This window comes from Dromaius novaehollandiae, chromosome Z, assembly GCF_036370855.1.
Source record: "Dromaius novaehollandiae isolate bDroNov1 chromosome Z, bDroNov1.hap1, whole genome shotgun sequence".
NCBI classification, from domain to species: domain Eukaryota; kingdom Metazoa; phylum Chordata; class Aves; order Casuariiformes; family Dromaiidae; genus Dromaius; species Dromaius novaehollandiae.
The window spans coordinates 47,898,293-47,916,594 of NC_088132.1; the positions used below are offsets into that span (position 1 = coordinate 47,898,293).

General features: G+C 39.0%; 1 long non-coding RNA gene across 5 annotated transcripts in view; it reads right to left on the reverse strand.

The window, feature by feature from the left end:
• LOC112980264 (uncharacterized) overlaps positions 1-18,302 on the reverse strand; it is a 490,489-nt gene that overhangs the window by 64,647 nt on the left and 407,540 nt on the right. Inside the window, exons 11-13 of one of the 5 annotated variants that reach the window (XR_010386270.1) lie at positions 9,408-9,456; positions 8,167-8,254; positions 1,392-4,467 (exon numbers count right to left, since the gene is read on the reverse strand). The exons of 1 other annotated variant lie outside the window; for it this stretch is intronic. This is a non-coding gene — a long non-coding RNA (uncharacterized LOC112980264). Of the gene's footprint in view, positions 1-1,391; positions 4,468-5,621; positions 7,894-8,166; positions 8,255-9,407; positions 9,457-18,302 lie in introns of those variants that run through there. 3 more of the 5 variants (XR_010386269.1, XR_010386266.1, XR_010386268.1) reach the window with 3 other exon arrangements.

The window sequence follows — 18,302 nt, forward strand, 5'->3', positions numbered from 1 at the left end:
GGCAAGTTGCTATTGTACCACCACAGCCACACATCCTACTTCACCTCTTGCTCAATTAACTGGGATTTCACACCTGCTACCGGTCGTTCCAGGGAGAGTCTCACTGGTGGCTTGCAAATGAAATAGCCTCAGGTAGACTGAGTATCAAAGTCCTACACTGTTCTATGAAGCATACAGCAAAAGCCAGGCAGCTGAACAAAAGAATATTCCTTCAGAAGACATCTTACACTTATTCCATTTCCAGCAATAGTTTTAGTCTTCAAAAACATTTGCACGTACTCACTTGTGGCCAAACAGTAACTACAAAGAAGGAAACATTGGCATCTAAACTCACACCTTTAAAACCAATGCTGCTGCCGAACACAAAAAGCAAAACCCTTATCAATGTAAGAAGCAGCTCTACATCTTCTCCTAGAGGGAACATCGCTCTATTTTCTGCATAACCCAAAGATAACATGTTTTTCAACAGTCATTAATGCCAAGTGATTCAGTGCTCTTTGCATGTTTTATACCATTTTGAATTAGATTTCCCTAAACAGCAATAAAAAGTAAGTGCATGATCTCCGCAAAGCATGAGTTAAGAGCCTATGGCTTCTACCAAGAACCCAAGCCATTTAGGTTGCATGCCCCCTCCCCCTGAAAAGCTATCATTTCTAAATACAAGAAAGCTTTCTATATAAATCCTCTTCCAAAAATAATCCACATTGTACAGGGACAACACTTGCACATGAAAAATTCTCACCCATAGAGACTGCAAGTGCAATAAAATATATTAGCTTACACCTAGAACAACCTAAAAACAGAGTCAAGGCTTCTGTAAAAAAAGAGAAATTGATGGACCAAAGACAGAATAAAAGAACAGTCAGAGGCTCATTGTTCAACCAAGTGTAACCCTCCTGGTAGGACTTTAATATCAAGGTTTTTTTTGAATTTTCAAAAGTGAAACTATCTTGAAATTATCCATAGTTTACTCTTGCAAGCATGGAACATCAATACAAAGCAAACATTTCAAATACACAATCACACCTCAGTTTTTCTCCACATCACATGACTTGCATGTTTCTATATGTCACAACTATCCTTCTCTTTTTATCTTTTTGCAAGCTTTCTTTTCAAGTATTTAGCCCAAATACCTTCAGGTGCTCTTAACTCTCACAGCTCTTTCCCAGAGCTGCCTCCAAACAATTCCTGGACATTAACTCCCAAATTTCTCACATCATCCACTGATTTGATAGTCTTGCTGGTACCACAGCATTATAGGCATATTTGTGTACCTCCACACTCACAAGTTACAAAATTCCCATTTTCTCTTAAGAAATTTGCATTCAAGCCTTGCTCTTTTAAGCAGTGCACACCTGGAATAAACTTGGAGGGTAATAATGTAAAAATACCTTGACTGCATCAGCAGTGTTTTGGTAACTCTTCTTCACCCTCCACCCTCTCTTCCATGTGATACTGCTTTAGTCGATGTCAAAGATGAACTCAGGCTAGTTTGCCTGTGGTACAAAGAGAAAGGCAAGCTAGTAGGTCGTTATCCGTGGGGAAGCTAACATGTATGCTACCAAATTAAATGGTGGCATACACTACTGAAAAAGAGAGAAGTTCTGGATATTTCAAAGATCATGAGGGGAACCTTGCTAGGCTCAGTACCTGCAGTGCTAACACCTTGTGTGTCTGTAGGGTGACTTTGAAAACACTGCAGTTATGGACTACATACGACAGTACCTTGAGGATAATGCAGGCAAAACCCAGCATTGCATTCATGATTTTCAGCATTGCTGTTTATCCAAAGCCCAGTCTTTACTTAAAATTCTCTGCCAGGTTTGGTGTTAGAATAGTGTGAAATAGGCTGGAAAGCTCTATGCCATTTTCTGTTAACAATTTCATAGCCACTTCTAATTTTTCTTGGTTCACTACGATTCCCGCATTAACTCCAAAAGCAAGTTCAAAACAAGGAAGCAGATAGCTTGGCTGCAGGCATCTGGAGTTACATGAGCTTTCAATTGCACACAGAAAAAACAGTGAAATTAAACTTTCTTGAAATAGAAGAAACTGCGATGATAAACCACAGGCCAAACCCTCCAAAACCTGTTAAACCTGATTTCATTTCATTTGAAAGATTGCATGAAGTTTGATTACAAGTTTCAGAATTCACTAAATAATATTCAGAGGCAGGTCAGAAAAAAGATGTAAAGAGCTAGATCACCTACGCTTTATTATTTTCATAAGACATGCTAGGGGGCATTTATTAGTCTATTATGGAGTGCTATCATACATAATTAAAACCAGATTAAATTTGCTAAACAAATAAACAAAGTGCATATCATGGCGCATTACCATTGCCATTTTATTGTGTAGATGATAATTTGTGTAATTTGCAAAGACTGCCAGTCATAATGGTGAATTAGAGAGGCCTATTGCTTATCTCCATTACCTTGAAAACAGAGCTTCACATGGGATAACAAATCCATTGTATGGCAACATTCAAGGCTTCTGAATTGGTTTTGTTCCACAAAAGGATGGTAACGAAACCCTTTGAACATTTTCAGAACGCATCGTCATGTCAAAATGTTTGCTCTGAAGGTTTCATAGTATTTTTTTTAACTGTCTGTCTCCAGTTCTTCCTTTCTCTTTGGACAGACATGATTAGACAGTCCTAGAAAATAATTCCTAATGAAAAGTATCCTAAAAGCTGTAAGTCTCATCAAAATATTTTGTGCTTTGACAAAACACTATTTTTCAGTGAACCCGCTGTGAATTAGAAATGTTTTAACCATCTCTAATTAAAACTACTGAAGCAAACAGTGTTTCTATTACAGTAAGTCGAGATGGTAGAATTTCTATTTTTGATATTAAATCATCATTTTCTTCAAAGTAGTAAAAGCAGTACAGACTTATTTTAAAAGCTCACATGTGAATGCTTACTGTCTGTATAGAGGATTAGCAGAGCTGTTATTTACGACTAGAGGTAAAATGGGTAAGTGTCTAGCTTTGCTGGTTTAAGGATATCTACATAAAAGATATCCACTGTTCAAAGTGAGTTATATTTAAAAAAAAAATAAGATCAAGACATACAGGTAAAAAGTCAGAGCATTAAATTTGTCTTGAAACCCATTATTGACATTAGAAGGTTTAAACATCACAAGGTTTAAACTTCTTATTTCAGATTTCTACAGAAATGTTTATACTCACATTGTACTGAAAAACAATGCTGGAACTTGAAAGCAGGTGTTGGACAAGACTAAGAAAATCACTGTTCCACAGTCATCAACTTATGACAGCTAGTGTGCAATTAAGATGAAAATGTTCAACTTTTGGGTTGAGATAAATATGCAAAGCTTGCATGTTAATATTAATCAAATACTTTTGATTTATATCGTCCTGTTTGGTCCTTATGAGAAAGCAACATGAGAAGGACACTTATGTGTCCCCAAAGCACACATCCTTGTGAGTGCTTTGGTCTCAGCTAGGCCCTCTATCTCTCCTCATAGCCTTTTTCACTCCCCTCAGCTTTTGCAGTGATAGTATTCTCAACAGCTTCCAACGCTGCTTTAGTTTAGTCTGAGCATACACTGCCACCAAGCCCTGCATGTCTATAGTTGGGCCCACTAGTCTCTCTAGTTACTAGTAAGATCTGGAACCAGTTAGGCAAGACTTATACTGAAAATAATTTTCAATAGAAGGAGGACAAGGATACTTTATCAGGGCAGACAATACTTGCCCTGCTTTGACTTCTTGTTCCACTTGCAGCTTTTTGTGTTCTGTTATATAATGCAGTTTCAGAACTAGCAAATACACAATCACATCAAAAAGGTTCAGTGGCTTGCTTTAAATAGGCATTCATAACTTCGGGTTTAATATACCTAGTAAGCCTTGAAAACATCCTTTCATAGAGAATCCCACTTTTCCCAAAAGGAATGAGTCACACATCAGGCAATCCTTCTGTTGTTAAGACATGGCCTACTTTGAAATGCTCTTGATGAGATATTACCTGGGTCGCTATGGGACCTGGGCAGAAATTCCCCAGCAGACGATTTTCCTGAGGAGAGTACAAAGGACAACATCTGGTCTCTCACTTCCAAGGGAGAGTGGAAGAAACCTGCTCCATTTCCATTGGTTTATTTGGAGAGGAGCAGAGAACCTAAGGGAAAGCTAGCTGCCCAGCTTCCCAAGGCTTCCAGGATCCTGGCTTGCCAGCTGAAAGTCATTTGAAAATGAGTAAAAGAAGATTATTTAATTATTTTTTTCCCAAATATTTCAATATAGTATTTATTTGGAAGTTTGTTTCATATTGAAACAAGCCTCCAGTTCAAAATTCTGCAGTCATCTATAGAAGAATATTACCTTTATGATCCTATCTCAACTTGCAAATCCCTTCCAGTGTCTGGTCTATTTTCTTAGAGAGCAACCATGATTCTACTTCCATTTTTACTTCAAATCTCCTTAGCTCTTCTGATGTGTGGACAGCTGTCATGTTACAGAACAAGTAAAAGGCATTACTGAATAACCTGAACAGATATTTTTATTTGAGATCCATGAATACTAGTTTTGAATCTGATGAAAGTTACTTTAAAAGTTTTTCATTATGAATTTTCCTACCAGCTTCTGAGGCATAATTAAATTTTTGAATGCTGACTTCCTAGTAGGGTAGAAGACATCCAGATAAATCTTCTTATTTGTGATATGCATAAAATACTGCATCGCATGATAGTTATTGTTTCTGCAAGCTCCTTTTAAATCATGTTAATCTTGGTTACTATTTTCATTTCCTGGAGGTAACCAAAGCCATTACAAAATATAGAGGGAGTCTTGGCTTCTGCATGCACAGAAAATTCCAAATAAGCTGTTGCAGGACAAGGTCTTTAGAAAGAAATAGGTAACACCTGCATTTGTATAATAAGGAGAACAATGTTCAGTGAGCAGTTCGTGCTAAGTACTTTTGCAGTGATTCAATCATATGTTCCATGTGCAATGTTCTATGGGAAAGCAGTGAAGGCAACTGAAATATAGTATTACACATTATTAACTATTCTCCATCACTGTAAAACTAATTGTGAGAGGTGTAGCTCCCAGCAGAGATACCTACTTTGTTAAACAGGTGCTCTTGCATTTAGAAGGTATAAAAATATATGTCATAAAACTGATTTGCCTTATAAGACATCCTGAAGCAATTGCTTTTACTTGTCTGTCCTTCCAGTGATGATAGCACAAGCTCCCTCTCTGGTTTTCTGGAATCTGAACTGGAAAAAAACCATCACTGCTAATGATCTGTAGCCAAATACATGTATTAGCATGTCAAGTATACAAAGCTTTAAGAACAGTATTCATGGTGACCTCTGAGCCCAAACCATGTTGAATTATTGTAACAAATACTAATGTTTTAAAGCAATTCTTTTCTATTTGTCTTAGGTCAAGACATTCTCCCCCATTTCAGTTTCCTTACTTCACAGACAATTTTATAAATTATATATTTTGTACAGCCCGCTCCCCACAGTTTTCTGTAAAGTCATGCAGCATGCAAAAGCACGTTAATCTCGAAGAGTTTTCAGTTTCAGTTTTGTGACTTTTTTTTACAATGTTTTATATTGACTTCCTTGATGTAAAAAGAATTCACAATATAATGATTTTGAAGCTAATTGTTAGGACATTTAATAATTACCTCTTTCTCTGGATTTATTTTTACTCATAAATACAAATGTTAGATCAATCTACTAAAAAAAAGAATACTGTAAATGCACTGATACTGATCCATAACAACTTCATACAAGTGATCGGCTGAACATGGACTGATCTTCCTGTTCCATAAGGCAAAAACTTTTTAATCGTCTTCCCACTCTTTTTTTTTCCAGCTGGTATCTTAAGCATGCAGGGTTCTTTTCCCCTCTTTCTTTGTATGAAGTTTACTTTGTGGTGAGACATACAGTTAAATTCTTTAATGCTGTTTTATACACAAATGTCAGCACTGTATTTGTGAACTGGCAGAGGGGTGGAAGACAACTTCGGATTCATTTGCCTCTGATATGATGTTTGACAGAGTGGTGATTCTAGCTTTATTATTTAACCATCTAAGCAAGGAACAGACAACCCAGTGTTATCTATTTTCAGCATGTAACTAGACTGCTGTGTAGAAACAAGTAATTAAAAGATACAATGCCTATAATCAATTGCATACAGGTTATCTTTGATTGCTCTTGCAAAGGACAAATTACACACAAGCCTTTTGCAAACCAAGGGGAAAAAAAGAAGTTCCATTATCTTCCTTTTGAACTCACTTCTCAGTGAAAACAAGGACGTTTCTATTCAAAACCTCCTGGTTTAATTAAAAGGACACAAACATCAGATGATGTTGCAGTATATCAAATGTTGCCCTGAAACAGCAAGTGATTGAGCGGTTGGGGGCGGGAGGATTTCTTCTCCATAAAGGCTGGTCTTTTTCACTCTGGCCATCTGTTTGCTCATGGTGAAAAGCCCTTTTGCTGGTGTCCTGGCACTGCTTTGTCACTATGCACTTGAAGGACATTCAATCTTGCATCTTATACATGCTGCTCTGTGACACTCTCCAACAACAGAGCTTTTGTTCTGGCTAAGAGAAGTTCCTGGTCAGAACTGCTAAGCTGGACATCGATATTCTTAAGGGATTGTCCAAGAAGTCATACAAACAGAAGGAAAAAGAAGGAAAACACATGCTTTTGCATATACTCCCTCAGAGTTTCTAACCTGCCACATTACATGTTCGGAGTACCCTGATAAGTCCCTTTCTGCACTACTTAAGCGCAACTTCCATTTATTTCCACCAGTAAGCAAGCTATCATTTAAACATTTCTGGCAAACACTTGTTTCTATATTTATAATAATATTTATTATATTATCATTAGTATTTATTTTGTATATATAATACTGTATATCTATTACTCATTTTTATTCATTTCAACAAAATACGACATTATAGTAATTGAAGAAAAATCATGAGACATATCAGCAGGTATATTCCAGCAGAAGAAATAGTACTGCAGTAATTTTGGCAGAAAAAGAGTTTAATAGACAAAATTTTATGTGGATTTGAAATTAATTTCAGCCACAGCCTTTGAAGGTAGATAGGATGCATAAGCCCTGAGCTATGCTTGAAACAATTACCAAATTAGAAGTCCATATGGAATCCATTAAAATAGTTTAGCAGCCCTTGGGAAAAAAAGGGAGAATTATTTTCAAAATTGTTCCCACTGTAATCACAAAGGAAAGCAAGTCCATCCTTCTGCTGACCTATGCTACTGCATGCTCTCCAACGCCTCTCCTCTATGCCTTGTTCATGCATCAACATGCAGGTAGATGTAGATCTTTGATGCAACTTCACTGCGAAGCCGATGTTCTCTGTCTCCTGGAGGGCTGGAGCATAGCACTACTCTGTATGCATTTGTGCCTCTCCCCCCTCTGTTTTTCAGCAGTTCATATGTAGCAAAACTACAGCCTTCAAAAGGAGTATGTTAGTGCTGCTCGCATGAGTGTCTATGGCTGCTGTTAAGAAGGGGGGGTGGGAAAGCATTCCAGAGAAAGTATCCCAAAGATAAAAAGAAGTGAAAACACTTGTGAATTCACAGAGATGTATTACTCTGAGCCATCTCCTAGGTGAACAAAGGTGAGATGGCTGATGAACCCCATATATTAATATTAAGGCCCTCTGTATTCAGTTGCTTTTACTGAAGGGAATAATAAGGTTGAGATAAAAAAGAGCTGCATGGTATAGATTGGTGAGTTTTTGATATTCGTTGCCTAAAGATTAAACAAGTCACAAATCACAAGAAAAATCTCCATCTTCTGTCTTGTCAATGCCAGGTCAACGCAGTTCAAGCTGCAGCAGCACTTGGCTTGGTGTCCATTTGAAGCCTGAGGGAGACCCTGATAAAGGGAAACACATCAGAACGGCACGCAAAGTGGTAACTACTACTTTGGCCTCACACAACATCCTACAGGCATTAGGTTTGATTATGGTCTGCTCTTGGGTTCTGATTTATACATCCGGAGACATTAGGGAAACAGATCCATCGTGCGCCTGGGCCCTATGCTGAATCCCTGGTATTACTGCCAGAGAACAGCCACCGTGCCTCTCCAGGCCTCATTTGAGACAGGACGAGGGTTGATGCTCGGTGTCCGTTTTCTAGCGATACTTACTTCGGCACAGGAGGAGCTGTGACTTGTCCTAGTGGGTCTGCATAGATGGCAAAGGCTTCTGGGTCCTTTCTCCAGGTCTGCTGAAATGCTGGAAGGAATACGGAGGAGACCAGAGGTGTGTTTGAAATAATATTAAGGGATGAATATTGTCTGCCTCATCTTCTGTTATGCTGCAAGGCTCCCACAAGACGCTTTCTGTAGCACAGTTCACACTGACTCAGTGTCTGCAATTGTATGTCTGGCCATTGCTTACTGTAGAGTTCCTCTGGCTTAAACATGATTCTACTTTATTTCAGTAGGTGGCACGTAGCAGTAGGCAAAAGAAATGAATTAAAACTCAGAGTATAGGTCCCTACCCATTGTTGCCAGCTCTCTGAGTGGCTGAGAAAGCTAAACGCTATATATTTATTTTCAAATATGGTCAGATTGCAGGACATCTATTACTGCGGCAAACGTGAGAGATGTCAATGACATAGGATCTGTGATTTTCTGCTTACAGGATATGAAATTAAAGAGAAAAAGTATTGTCATAAATGCCTCTGAGGAAATTATAGTATACAAAAGTGCTTAAAATTACTAAAGAATAAAAAAGTAACAGAAAAAAATATGGCCAGGTATCTTTATGTGTTTGAATGTTGTGTCATAAAATCAACAGGAAGGTGAGTTGTATCCCTAACATTTAAACTGATCATGAAGAATGTCAAAATCTTAAAGGCACAGTGGGACTCCTTTTCTTTAAGAAAAGGGTTTGACATGGTTCTTTCTAAAGAAGACAGTGCTGTAAACTTTCCAGCTATGACAAACCCTCACAGTGTACTCTTAGCCAAGAGGAACCTGCAGACAAAAAATGGACGTGTGCTTTGTCTGAAAGGACAGAAAACACATTTCCTGACAGGTTAGGTATCATGTGTTCAAATACTCTTAGTCCCATGGTTACATGCTGGAGATTCACTTCTTGTGAAATGCCAAAGCTGTCAGTCACAATGATTTATTGCATGCTCCATTCCCAAGATATTTTATGAACAGAAGCTGAAATTTCCAGAAGCTACTAGGATTCTTTTAGCCTAAAATGGATATGTGCAAAGAAACTAAAGAGGGAAAATAATGTATTCTAGGAGACAACCACAACCCAGCATGGATATTATTTTAATAATATGCATCTCACAGATCTTCAGAGATAACACTACAGATAAGCGTTAGGCTTGAAATCAATTAAAAAATATTTGAACACAAGCACTTACCATTGTGTAAAATTCACAGCTGATGTAAAAATTTAAACCAGCTTTACACCTGTAGAACAAAAAAAAAACTCACTATCTCTTACTCATTAAGAAGTACGCACATGAATGAACACATACATATTCACATACATTTTTGTGCTTTGAAATGAAGTGCCGACTGACATTACATCCATATACTGAAGATGTTTATACTTTAAAGGAGTGGAAGAGAGAAGAGGCAAACTGAAAGAAAGTGAAGCATAGTGCAAAGCAGCAATTAGCCTGTATTAGCCTGTATTTTTTGGTACATAAAATCCTGGTCACGAGTGTCTTGCTAGGCTGCAGAGTGCTTGCTAGCCAGTTGGCGGAAATGCTTTGAGTTCCCCTGACTTGTAACAAGAGCAATAAAGACTCGCTGACTGCACAGCAGGGTCAGGACTGGGGCACGCACGTGTAAGTTTAAGTGTTCTCCCATGAAAGTCTGAAGTAAGGAAGTCAGCTAAGGAAGAACAGTTTTAATCTCAGAAAGTAGAGCTTGATTCCTCTGGTTTTGCTACTTGCCCTAGCAACGTGCCCAGCTCCAAGGAAAGGCAGGCTGTATTTCCCCTCTTCCAGGCATCCTGAGGCTTGCTCAGCCCATGAGGCCCCTTGCTGGGATCCATCCTAACGCAGCGCTGTCTGTCTGGGCTTCCTGGTGCACAGCTCTGCGCCCCCAGCAGAGTGGATGAATACAGCTGCCTCTCATCCCCTCGATGGAAAGTTTCCACTAGCAGATTCTCATCCTGGACAGAGCCTAACCTCTCTGAGAAGGCTGACAGAACGTAGAGCTGCTGTGGGTACAAAAAGCTGCATGGCAATGAGTAAGACTCATGCAAAGTGCTGAAGGTTATATTTAATTACAATGCACATACAGTCTGAATGTCTTTTGGCAATTTGTTTGAATTGGCAGGAACAAGTCTGGACTATTCCTGGTTGCTTGACTGCTACTCAGTATACCATATCTGATGCCATATGTTTTCAGAGCAGCCAGATGCACAGTACTTGCATTTTCCTGCTTCTTGAATAAAAGCTGCTTTTTGAATCAAAGGTGGTTGCACAGAAGATGCCATGAAAGATCAGCCAGAGTTCTCACTTAATAGCTGGTTTTGAATAGCCTCTGATAATTCCAACAAATCACTTATCTACTGGAATGGGCACTTTTCTATACGGATAAGGGCCTACCATTTCAGTTGTCTGTAATTTGGACAGCTCTTTATAACAGCTCAAACATGGGTAGAGAATGGTATCATTTTAGATCCACGTATACAAGGAGCAAAGCAATGAAAAATGAATTTCTCACAACTTTCAAACCACTGAGAGAGGGAACATGGAAGACTTGAGGGAGCAGAGACAATGTAAAGGAGGAAGAGAGACAGCAAAGATGAACAATATGTGAAAGATAGGCACTATGTGAAATAGTGATTGTCAAAATATAGGAGGTCATTACTTGGCTAGAGTAGAACGCCAAAACACACTAAGCTTCTAGAAGATCATTAGAAAGAACTACTAGATGAAAGGTCATCAGGGAGTAGGACTAGCATTTTCCAACTGCCTAAGGGCACGGAGATAACCAACAGTATGGCTTTGAATTTGGCCTTTTTCAAAGATTCTAGGAATTAAAAATGCTCTGGAAGGAACATTTTGCTCTCTGAAGAACAGTGATACATTTCACATTTGTGGTCTAAGGAATTTTTAAATCACTTTTATTCATACAAGCATGCATTACTCTGTTCATATGTTATGTGAACAGTAACCTATCGTAGGTATTATACATTAATAATGCACATCTGTGTCATTCCTTCCAAAGGATCTCAAGTGTCCTCAGAAATGTAGGCAGAAAGGTCCAGCTGGGCACATATTTTCGCTGAAGCCATGGACATGCCTCTCACCCCCCCTCCCCCCCCCACTGCAATACACCCAATCTAGGAATAAAAGTAAAATTGGTAGAAGTGCCTTATCTCGACTTCCTTGCTCATGTGAGTAGTGTATTTCACACAGGCATTAACTGACTATGGAAGAGCTACAAATACTGAATAATACTGCTTAAATATCAAAGGACTTTAGAAGGAGTCAGTTTCCTCATCCCTGTTTTATGAACACAGGCTTTGATTCTAATTTACACTGGTATGAGATTGAAACACCCATGTTCACCATGATCTAGACGATTACTGCAAATGACAGTTAAGTAGGACTGCATTCTCACAACATATCACATTCTACTGAGTTTTAGACAAAAGAATAAAGAATATTTAATGGAAATTAAGGAGTTAACGCAAGTAGTCAGAATGCAGTTATCTGAGTGTTTTTAAAGACACTTGCAACCAAGACAAGAAGAGGTGACCCTCAGAACAGGACACAGCAAGCTTCTTCAGTCTCAGCAGTGGAAATACTGGAATGTAAGACATCACAGTGATTGATACCTAATGTATGTACCTCTAAGATCACGTAAGAGGCAAAGTTAATGAAGCTGCTGCAGTATTTCTCCTCTTCTTGTATACACATTAAGTAACTGTGGAGAGCTATACAAATGGATTTAGAATTTGGCCATCAACATCTCACTGCAAATGACAGGGTGAACAAAATGGCCCTATTTTGGTGCCTACCAACTCCAGCTATATTCCTGTGAAAATTTATGAAACTGCATGTGATAGACCTACAGATGATAAAATTACTCCTCACACTGGTGTTAGCTAATATATATACAAGTAATTTCATTTAAATGGATTTTTAAATACTATGATGGTTGCTACATTAAAATATACAGGACAGGAAATTCAAAGGCTATCAGTGTGAGAGAAAGATTCATTAGAATGAGGTGTATTAGTCTGTGGACTCATCTCCCTGATGAATTGGCCTCATTGCATCAAAGATTTAAAATCAGGCAAGAAAACACATTAGAAAATCCAATAGCAAAAGCTGTTGCTCTGGGAGGCAGCTGGACTAACTACTCTAATAGATCCTTCCCATCTTGAAAGCCTATGAATCACAACCAGGAGTAGAATTAGTGCAAATATCAGCTGGTATAAGTCCAGGTCTAGGCAGCCCAAAGGCTTTCAGCAAGAAAAACAACAAGAAAAGGTTTTAAAATAAATCAGATGGGTACAGAATGAGGTAGTTATGCCCAGTCTTGGAGAAATGAAGAATAAATCAACTCAGGGCTCAAGTGAAAGAAAAAGAGACCAATAAGGATGGAAAGGGAATAACTCCAATTTATCTACATTTTCTCCACTTTCACACACATGCATTTTCTACGCTATTTTTGCTTTCACATCTGTCTACATTTTCGCTCTCTTTAAATGTCTTTGCTTCTTCAGTGAGCGACAACTTTTTGTTCCTCCTTTGTCTATCTTCTCTCCATCTTACACCCTCTGTGCCTTTTGCGATCTTTCATTGTCTCTCAAGGGAAGAAACATCTCACAAAATTAAGCAGACTCCTCAAAGTATAGATACTTTTGGGCATTTACTTGCAGCTGCAGTAAAGACAGGTCAGCTATGCCAACTTTTTCAAATTCCATTTCTTTAAATGTAGACACCCAAGTTAACGCTCCGAAGTTCAAAGGAGGTTTCCCATCACCTGTGAATGCTCTACATTTTTTAAATAAAGGTCAATTATTTACATACCTAGACGAAACTCAGCTTTCATATACATTACACATTGAAACAACAACACTCCAAAAATCCACCCGTAAATTTCTACCTGTCTGTTTCCTTCTATGAGAAATGGATTCAACACTGTTGCAGGATGAAACTGGTGGGATTCTTCATTTAAATTACAATATCAAAGAACTACACTCCTTTAAGAAATAATAGTCTCTTAAAGCAAAAATAAAATAATAAACATCCCAAACCAAAGGGTCATACAAGGCCATGGTAAAACATGACTTATTGGGGTCTGCTGAATATTGCTTGAGCAGGAGTGAATGTGGATGTGTGAAATGGAAAAAGAGAAGTGAAGAGTATCACAAGGAAAGGAAAATAATGACTGAGAAGGAGCTCCACAGAGCTGGACAAGCTTTGTCTGTAGCCCCATAAAGAAGGGAAGAGACAGAATTCTGAAATTAAGAGCCAGCAGAAAGCAGCTGGAATCATGAACAAAGAATTTCTTATTTGATCCCTCTTGTCCTGTTTCCCTGACCATATTTTCTATTCTTTCTGGGTGAGCAAGGCTGTATCAAAGATGAATTTCACTCATGAGAATTGTATACATCAGTTTTATCATCAGTTTTTCCTCCTACGTAGAATAACTTGCAATCCCCCAAATCTTTTAATACTTTTGTGGTCAAAATGATTAATTATACTTATTTTTCCCCAACTGGTGCAGTGAATGCAGTGAATCTATAGTTTTTACTTCTTACCAGGCACTTCAAGATTCTGGTGTGCCTTCTCTTATAGACACACAAAAAATCATTTGTTAGTAGTACTAAATGTCATTAAACTCTGTTTTGTGCCTTTGTTTCATTGACTTTTCTTGCCACAGACTTTCAATTGCTGCAGTCACTTTGTGTTTGCAAGGAGTTTGTCAGCAAAAGGTTTAGGAATCAAAGTACTTGCAACACCTTCCATCCCTCTCCCTCCAAATAAAAAGTCCCTAAAACCCAACTCAGAACAAAAAATGGAAGCTGACAGATTTGACATGACACACACAGAGTTTCTAACTTTGTGGAGCTTTAGAGCTCCACAAGCACCAGTGTTTACTTTGATGTTCTGCACAGAACAGATCCTTCAGATTCATTTAAAATTCAGTTAAGGTCTAGGAATAAAAAAACAGTTTGGACAGAATAAGAACCATGATAAATTATAAGCAGGGCATTGAAACTATTCATGGCATCAGCAGAATTGCCAAAACCATAGGAATTATCTGACAACATGTGACTGATGCAGAAACAGAAGATGAAACCATAGTGCTTATTTTTGCACTTTTAGCTCAAGGAAGTGCACTGAAGAGCTAATTTTGACACTTTGGATGAGCTCAGTGGTTTAGGGTCATGTCACATGAATACAATGTGCTCTTTTCACACAGGATCTCTACTGAAATAGACAGAAGACTTCCTTTCCCCTAAATACCCTTGATTTAAAAGCAGTAAATAAGAAAATGGAAATTAGCCATTACCCAATTAATTACCCAATTAACTTACATAAAAAACAGTGAGTAAAGAAATGAGTATTGAATTCACCTTTTAGAATTTTCTTGCTAGTTTGGCATGGAGTTAAATACAAACTGTAACACACAATAATGTATAAAAATACTGAACTTCCAGTCTGTGTTGACTCTGTATGACTTGCAGATATTTGCTATAAAATATGTCCAGACCATAGGATAACAAAACAAAATGAACAAACAGACAGAAATTCAACAGTCAACCAAGCAACCAGGCACTTGTCCTTACGAGATGAGTTGATAGGCTGTCTTAAAGTCTGTTATATCAAGGATGTAACAATGGTAACTGATGGTATGGAAAAGGGGAAAACAATGAAATAGCGTAATTTACATTCAGTTCAAATCATTCAATTTTACATAGGTTAAACTCACATTAGAGAAAACTGAAGAACTGCAGTGGGACCTGAAGGTCTGTGAAGAAATAGGGGCACAATAACACTGTGGTAGACAAAATCACTGCCAGCTGCATGCTGTACCTAGCAGCGAAGTGTGTTTATTACCTCACCCAAATCACACCGAAGCAAACAGGGAATATTTTGGATGGCTTTACTGGCTTTCGGTAAGCTTTTGAATTAAATATAAATGTGCAAGAAGTAAATGCCATGACAGAACAAGCTTTCACCAGAAGTCTTTCAGCAGTAAAGAAATGCAACCAATGGTAAAAACAAATGAATGGAAACAAGCCACCATTAGCAGACGACTTAGCAGACTAAGTAATACGTAAAATTTGTCATTCTACAAATCAGCAATGAGCCTTTATCTGGATTATAAAGTCAATGCAGAAAGGATACACATATGTTCTTACAAGAAATAAGGATCATTTCACACAAGCTGATCTTTTGAAATACAGTGCTTCTTTTTGTGATAAGGTGGCATGGAAACAAAAGATTGAAGTGAAGTGAAAGATCTCAGCATTCAGTTTCTTACTGGGAATTGAAGTAGTTCCTCGTATATGAAGGAAGTTAGATTTTAGGTGGTGAAGTATTTTAGATGCCTTATGGCTATCTTTTGCCTCACCAGACAATATGGATAAGTATCTGGGATCGAGGAGCAGAAAGTTTCATGCAAGAAAGATTAAAAATAATTGGGAATTCATTCACTGCCTCACATAAACAGGGTTTCAAAAGCTCTGCATGGATAAAGAAATTAAAAAAATAGTTATTTTAAAGAAATTAATTACAAAGTTATTACAAAAAATGTCTTTTAAGACATTCATTTTTCCAGGAATGGGAGGAGTTCCCTAATGTTTTTATGAAGGTCACAGAATATGTAACCATGTTCCATAACACCAGGCAGTTCTCTGCTGTTGACTGCATGCAGTTAAATCAAAAGGACTTGCAGGGAAAAAACCAAACAACAAACAAAATAGCAGAGATGAGGCACCTTCATCTGTCAAGAGTCCTCCGGAGAACAACATGGGGAAGCTTTTAATGAGAAACGCCCAGCTATGGTCAAACAGAATTATTTTTCAAATCGCCAGAGGAATAGGTGAAGACCATGACAAGGAAAGAGAGGAGCAACTACAGATGGGTCTACATTAGGTATGCCTATTCAGGGTTTATTTTATTTTATTTTAACACAGGCAGACATGAGCCAGATAGAAGTTAGTGAGTTAAACATCGCCTTTACTGTGGCCAAGTGGCTTTTCAAGGAACTTGCTCTCTTGGCCTGCAAAAATCTTCCAGACATCTCTTGCATGTAAAGGACCACAGTAAACAGATGTTCAAGCTAGAGGAGAGCTCACTCAGGAACCTGTGTGAACTGCTTTTATTTTAATCCAGCTACAGTCTAATCATGCTAACATAGTGCTGCATCTCAAGTAACGAATCACAGCTTTTGGCAGCACATGAATATGAGGCCCAGGAAACTCAATGTCATTCACACGCACTATGGTAACATAGCTCAGGCACCCTTGCACCATATCCCATTTTGAGATACAGTTGTATCTGCAGGGACTCTTTCTTTCAGCCTAGAAGTAGAGGCCTCTGGGTCAAGTGAAAAGAAACCAAAACTGCCCAGGAAAGAATTAAGTTCAGGTGAGCAAGCAGTTAGACCAGTTGTTCCTTCTCTTGTCTCTGTTTGCTATATACTTGTGACTAAACAAACAACATGTTTGTTTTCAAGAAACCGGTTTTGAAACATTTAAATCACCTAATCGTCACAACTTCTTGGAGGAAAACATCAAACCGGTGTCAAATACAGCCTGGGCCTCTTCTGTTTACATGGCTGCAGCTCAGAAATGTAGACTTTGTGTGGTAAGACTGGGTAGTTTCCCAGCAAGTTGGGAAGAGGAGAAGAATCGTCCCAAGAGAGGTCTGAAGTTGCTCCGAAACTTGACACAAGGGTAAACAAGGTCAGAATGCTAAAACTGGAACAGTATTTTTTTGGCATAAGACTCAAAACCAGAGATGTGAAGTATCTTAAAAATTCTTTGTCAAATATCTGAAAAATGAAACATAGTGGTTAGTTATTGTCTTGCTTTTTAAATTGCCTTTATGGCAGCTGAAAGAGAAACAGGGGCAAACTAGATCTAGATTCACCCAATATTATTCTTTTTTAAAACACAGAAATAAGACTCCACAGGTAGTTGTGCCTCTGACGTAACTTAAATTCAAACCCAGCCTTGACTCCCAGTGTATATTCTGAAAATTCGCAATAATATAATTAAAAATGGATACCTTGTACGCCCATAGGAGTTAGCACAGCCTGTCAGGGTGCCGTGTGGCGGGGGCAAGGGGCCGGTATGGGCTCCTCACGGGGCAGGCACTGCCAGGGGGCCGGGGCCAGGGAGCCCCGTGGCCGGGCAGAGGCAGGGCCACAGCGGGGCTCGCGCCGGCACCGCTGTGGTGTCGCGGGGCAGTGACCGACAGCCCTGGGCTGGGCCAAGATGGGGCCGGGGCTGGGTAGAGGGGAGGCCGGCGGGTGAGCAGGGACAGGGAGGGCTGGGGGTGCCCTCAGGGCCCAGACACAGCCGCCTCATGCCCTTCCAGTCTGACCTAGCAGGCAGCAAATGGTTGGTTGACAAGCTCGGCGTATTACAGTCCAGTGACCTTAAAATTATCATCACTATGACATCTAAGTTAGTTTCCTAGTTAGTTTTCCCTGGACGCACCGGTGAATCTGGCAGTACAAATGTGAACACGCAAACAGACGCCTGGAGTCACAGCAAAGGCCCATCTCGCCCAGCGTCCTGTCTCTGACACGGGCCGTACTGCAGATGCCCCCAGAAAGTGTAAGAACAAGTTAATCAAGGATAGTTCCCCTTATCATCAAAGCCTCCTTTAATCTGCGGCTCAAAGCCATCTGCGACTATTAAATACAGTGACTGTGTTGATTAGCCCTTGATAGACTATTCTTCCAGTAATTTTGTCTGGTTTTTTAGACCCCTGTAACCTTCTGGCATCCAAACCATCCACAACATAAATGAATGAGCTCCACAGCGTGGCAACTCATGTAGCCACCTTGCTTTTCCTCATCTCCTCTTCCACTATGGCACTTGGGGTTTGGCTTCTTATTTTTGTCCCTTTTATTCTCTCCTCATTCTCCTGATTTCTTTATAGTTATTTTTTATTTCTCATTTACCAGCACTGATTCCTGGGGACACCAGTTTTTCCACTTCAATAAAATGCTTTGCAATGCTCTGAACATGCTTTTTAACTAAACAAGTAGTGAAGAGGCAGAAACAGTAGAGAAGAGGAAGTGTGTATATAGGCCTACAG